The sequence below is a fragment of the Schistocerca cancellata genome, chromosome 5, assembly GCF_023864275.1.
Source record: "Schistocerca cancellata isolate TAMUIC-IGC-003103 chromosome 5, iqSchCanc2.1, whole genome shotgun sequence".
Taxonomy (NCBI): Eukaryota; Metazoa; Arthropoda; class Insecta; order Orthoptera; family Acrididae; genus Schistocerca; species Schistocerca cancellata.
The window spans coordinates 431,212,206-431,218,051 of NC_064630.1; positions in this window are offsets into that span (position 1 = coordinate 431,212,206).

Here is a 5,846-nt window from a genome sequence, read left to right on the forward strand (position 1 = left end):
GTCGTAAGGTTTCAGTTACTATGAATACAATATCTTTCCTTCATCTCTTCTAGTTTTATTCGATCGTGGAAATGTTCCCGTTTCTCTATGCCACCCTGTACCATTAAGGCCTAATGTCCACTGGATGCGTATACTTGCGGCAAAGAGCTGCATGGTTTTGCATCACAATGCGCGGGTCGAACATATTTGTGCAGAGGAATGGCGGCACTCCTACTAGAAACGAACCGATCGTACGCTGTGCACTGCCGCGCGACCATGCACCAGCTCAGGAGTGATATTATAGTTGTCTGTGAGAACTGGAATAATACTTCCGACACACACTTACTACCTACTACTTCATCATTGTTACTTTCCGTGCTGTGTGGGAATATTTTTTAAGAGAAAGACATCTGTCGAATAGGTGCTACCTTGTGGCTGACAATTTATAGCGACTTGGGAATTTATTGCTGTTGAGCAAAAGTCCTTTTAAGTCCTCTGCAGAGGCTTGAAAAACAGTATGACATTTTCCGACTCCTGTGCTGCGACGCAGTTTTTTCCTATTGTTGCAGGAAAAAATGCTGTCTAAAAACATAGTTTACTGACCTCAGAACCCTTGCGGTGACCCTATAATCCTTACCACGCATTTACTGCGTGACCTTACGCCTCAGGCAGGATATTACGTCCATATTTTACGTGCATAAGCACGGTAACTTGAACCTCTGGAGCTCGGTTACAGATAAATACTTTCATGGTTCCCCGATAACATCATATTAAGAACACATGGTAAAAATATCAATGATTTGCCAGAAATATAAATTAAGAAATTACTATCCCCACAACTGGTACTTTTGGTACCCAAAAATCATGTTTTTTTCAGGTGTATCTTCATAATGGACGCAGACTTTCGAAAACGGGTAAGTAGCGTTCCTAGCTGAAAGTCTAAAAAATGTGCTGTTAAAATATGAGCCATCTTATATGGTTAGTTATTTAGATAATTGCCGCCCACGGCACAATAACGGGAAGAAACCGTTTTTGCGGTTTTCTGCATAAGTACGGCAACTTTGAGCCTCTGGATCTCGGTAACGGATAGTGATATCGAAAAAATTGTCAGTATCAACTGGAATATCACCTTAAGAACATATGCTGAAAATTTCAAAGGTCTGCCACTAATAGAAATTATAGTAGTGGCCATGCCCAAAAATCATGGTTTTTTAGAGTTTTCTCAAGAACCAGCCATGAATAAATAGTTCTTTTATAAGCTGACCTAATCCATCCCAGGTCACAAATAATACCAAAGCACCATTAAATTTCCTTAATTTTCCTGGGCTGTAGGAAGTGTGAAATTTCTAAATTTTGACCCTATGTAGGATAGTTACAGCAAGCCCGTTCTTCCGATAGGTAAACAAATGATAGCTGTGCCGAGAACTGTCTAAAAAATTTACCCATTACCTTTGTGGTCAATGGAACCCAAGATATAACCGCCTGAAAAATCACATTTTTCGCGCGCGTCTTTTTGGAACACATGGGTTTTACTGCTATCTTCTAGGTGAAGGGACTCGTTTATTCGCTACCTGACGTATTTCTATAATCATCCACGGAGAGGAGCTCTCTGCACTTTGACAGGACGTCTACAAACATCTTTGCACTACAGCACAGTAAATTTATGACTTATTTCCTGCACGTAATCGATTAATGGCATCTCAGAGTTTATATTTTGCTGTGGAATATCTGAGCAGTTCCGTATAGCGTCGTGGTTAACTTGGTCAAGATTGTGTATATCATTCGCTGAGATTTTTTCCCTTTGGTGATCTGCATTGAGTACATTGAGAGTATCACATCAAGGGCAGAGAAGCCAGACTGACTAGCAGAAATCGTTTTACCTGTCTCCCTCGTTGCTATCATATCTATAAGGGTGAGGGTGCATGGCGGGTGATAGGCTGGATCCTGAGGTACATAACTCATAGTTAGGCTGGTATTGCCCCCTTAAATGCTCTGTAGGACGAGAGTTTAGCTGCAGATCTGTGTTGGTGTGTCCAATAACAATTAAATGCACTTACTGTGACATTAGAGAGGACAAAAGTGACTGGAACGATGACAAAACACCGATTTTGGGATGTTTATAGATTAGATTAATTATTTCTGATTAAATATACTTATTCTAATAAAGGAGAACTCTGCGTCTCTTTCGCTATTTGTATTTGTTGCACTATAGATGACTATTGCTATCGATCCAAAAGTTGTTTCGTATGTTCTGGTTTTCGTGTGGACGTCCACGATTGGAATTTCTTGCCGTATTTACCACACTGGCTTCCTGTTTATATATCCGTTACAAGTTTCGGTACTAATTTTGACCAACTCCACACCATATCGTATGGTTGTTTCATATTCCTTGTCAAGCTGATAGGTATCGTTGTAAGTCACCCCGAAATAAAAATTCAGCTGAAATCGCACAAAGAGAAAGGGCCCATAGATCGTCGTCCCTAGTGATTGTAGGGGGAAAAATGCAGGTCATTGCCGTTTTGTAGAAGGTTCTTGGAATATAGCCCCAAAAGTGTATACCTACATCGCTGACATAAGCTGCAGAATTTAGCAACTTGTTTTATGGTCGGTTATTAAAACAATACTGGAGAACGAAAATCTCCTCTGTAGGAATTCAACATGAATTTAGCAAACAAGCACCCTGTGAAACCCAGCACGCTCTGTTTATCAACGAGGCTCGGAAAGCTTTAGATACCGTCATACTGACTGATACCGTGTTTCTTGAGTGCCACAGGCGTTCGATACAGTACCGCACTGCCCCCTAGTGAACAAAATACGAGTGTACGGAAAATCAGATCGCCTTTGTGGTCATACTGAAGACTTCCCGCTAGACAAACACAGCACAGCATTCTTTACACTGAAACATTCAGCCTGAAAAATAACTTAGATGGTAAGTTTCAAAACAGCGCACTCGGAGCTGCAGAGTTTATAATTCCTTCTCGGAACATCCCGTACGTTGTGAACCTGTCCGAAATACTTTCTTCTAGGAGTACTAGTCCAGCTAGCTACGCAGTAGAACTTCTGTAAGCTTTGAGAAGTGGGAGAGAGGTACTGCAAGAATTGAGGCTGCAAGGACTTGCACGTACGTCGTGCCTGGAGCACGTAAGAGCATGGCCTGTTAGGGGCAAAAGCTCTGGTTTCGAGTCCCGGCCAGGCACACGGGTTCAATCGGACGCGAAGCTTCAAAGCAGCACCTCCCGATGCAAACTGAAAGATTCATTTTTCTTAACATTCAAGACATTACAGTCTGAACTTTGAAATTCGCTTGTCTCCAAATAATTACTGCTTCTACTAACCGTTTGTAGTGCAATGTCATCGGCAAATCGCCGTTTTAGAAACAATACATCCCAACTAACTCTGTGTCGATTTTCCGCGTAAATGCAAAGGCGACACCAAATTGTTGTTTCTCGTTATGTATTTCTCCGTACTGGCAATCAGTTCACGAGTTTAGGCTTCAGTAGATGGAAATTGACAGCTTCACCAGGAGACGATGTCTTCACCGAGAAAGAAATCGTCGCTCGCTTGAAAGTAGCGCTTTCAGGTCTAGATTTGTTTTTGAGAATAATTGACAGATATATCAATTGTCGGTCCTCTGTAGGTCTTCCTGCATTTAGGGACAATCTTCTGTAGTTGCAGCCTTCGTAAAGACAACAGAATCGTTTGCCAGCAGCCCCACGGCGTTTCCCGTGTTCCAGTCAACCGGTATTTCATTATTTTGCAGTTGCGCAACAATTACAGTTTTTGAGACCTGATAGTCAGGGTTCGGTTACGATTGTGGACGGAGCCGCAATCAGTTACTATTTGGTTCCCTTCTGCAAATGCAAACATTTATTTTAACTGTAATTACAGACTCAGCAATAAATAAAGATATCACACCTTATTAATGAAAGAATAAACAACTGTGTAATTAATAGTGTTTTCAGTACGTTACAATTTACCAAATGAACATAAAATACAGACAAAGCAAATAATGTTTTAAAAACAAGCCAATGTGATACCAAGTAGAATGTAATGCAAGTAACCACAGTCACGGCTGAAGTCCTTTAAGCCAAGAACGGCAATTATAAAAAATTTAACAAACGCACTGTAAAACAGCAATTCAATAAGTTAATTTAAAAAGACAGGCAACTGATCACCAAACGGGTGGAACAAAATGATGGTAAACTTGGTAGCACAACCATTTAAACCTGCTGTAACGCCAATAACGGCAATTATATAAAAAAAAATTAGAAACATGCAATAAAAAAGCAAATTCAATAATAAAACACAAGGATCAGTCACAGACGGTGCACCAGGAATCGACATCTGAGTTGATCCAGCAAAAAACACTTTCGCGAGCGATGAGATAGGCAGCCAAGAGTTGCATTAACTTCACAAGATGGTAACTCAGACTAGTGGCAGTCTAACGAATGACTAATGATAATCTTTCTGAGGCTACCTGACGTCCAATAAATCAAATGCCAAGATGTAAAAATACGCCAAAGCCAGAACCGGCCTTCTGGACTCAGTCTGAAGAATACTGTGCTTAGAGCGCCCGGAACGAGAAAGGAATCACTACCACCAGAGTAGAAGAATCGGTAACCAACCTACAATCAAGAAGGCTGTCAAAACTACACGTCTCACCAGACAGCAGCGGCAAGGCGAGGAAACGTACACTACCGTTACATACACTAACCCTCAGGGCATTTAACTGGGGCGTTAGCGACCACGAGGCAGGAAAAATACCGCTGGTTGAAGTTAACAATTAGCAACAATCTGAACGCAATAAACAGTAATTAGAAGTCCAGGAAAGCTAATCAGATCCGCCTTCCCCAAGCACTCCACTCGCTGCTCTACGCCTCGCCAGCACTAAGAACAGCAACACGATCCAAGTCACTGGAGAATCGCAAGATCTCACAATGGTGGAGGTTTCTCTGCTTGAATTCAAATGCACTCAATTTAAAGCTTTCTGGATACAGTTTAAGACGAGGTCATGCACCCTCTTGACCACAGGCTTTCGATCTGGCACTCCATGCGCGCCGTCAGTGGTCCCGGCGTGTTCTGGCACTGCGCGGACCTGGCTCCTCCTGCGTCCCCAACCGAACTGCACACTCGCACGACCCGGAAGAATCACGACGCCGCCCCAAAGATAGGGCCACAGTATCGATAACCGCCGCTGCTGCCACTAGCGGACAGGCAACGCATGCGAAACGAAGTGGCGCCAGTCAACATGAGAAGAAGACGAACAACCGCAACCATGTCAACTAAACGATACGGTGTGGCCTCTAACAGAGGATAGAAACCTACGAACAGCACCAAAGCGAGCTGCACCGTGGCTCATTTTTGTTACCTTGTTTCACTTATGTAAAAACACCTTAGTTTCATTTTAATAATAAAGAATTGAAATTTTGTCATTCTTGCGATAACAGCAGGTGTTCTGAGTGATGCACTGACGAAAAGCTGAATTATCGGTAAATGTGTTAATGTAGCCCACAATAGTATGGCCAGCAGGTGGCGTCTGATATATTTGTCACTTTTGAGAAAAACATATATGCTCATACTGAATTCATAATAATTTTTGTTTGTTGAGTACACAGTTCTTGGAGAACTTTGGCCCTTCTGTGCAATACTCTGGTTACGGTGGTGCTCAGCAATGGGTGGCCGACTCGCGGCACGGAAGGAAAAGGAAGCAAGCCGCAGCGACGCCGTGGATATGGACGCCGTCCATCTTTTAAGTACCAAAACAAACAAAAATTGTTATTACTTCAACAAGGGTGTATATGCTTTATTCGAATGTGGCAAAAATATACCAGACGCTACCTGTTGGCAGTGGCCTTGTGGGTACATTA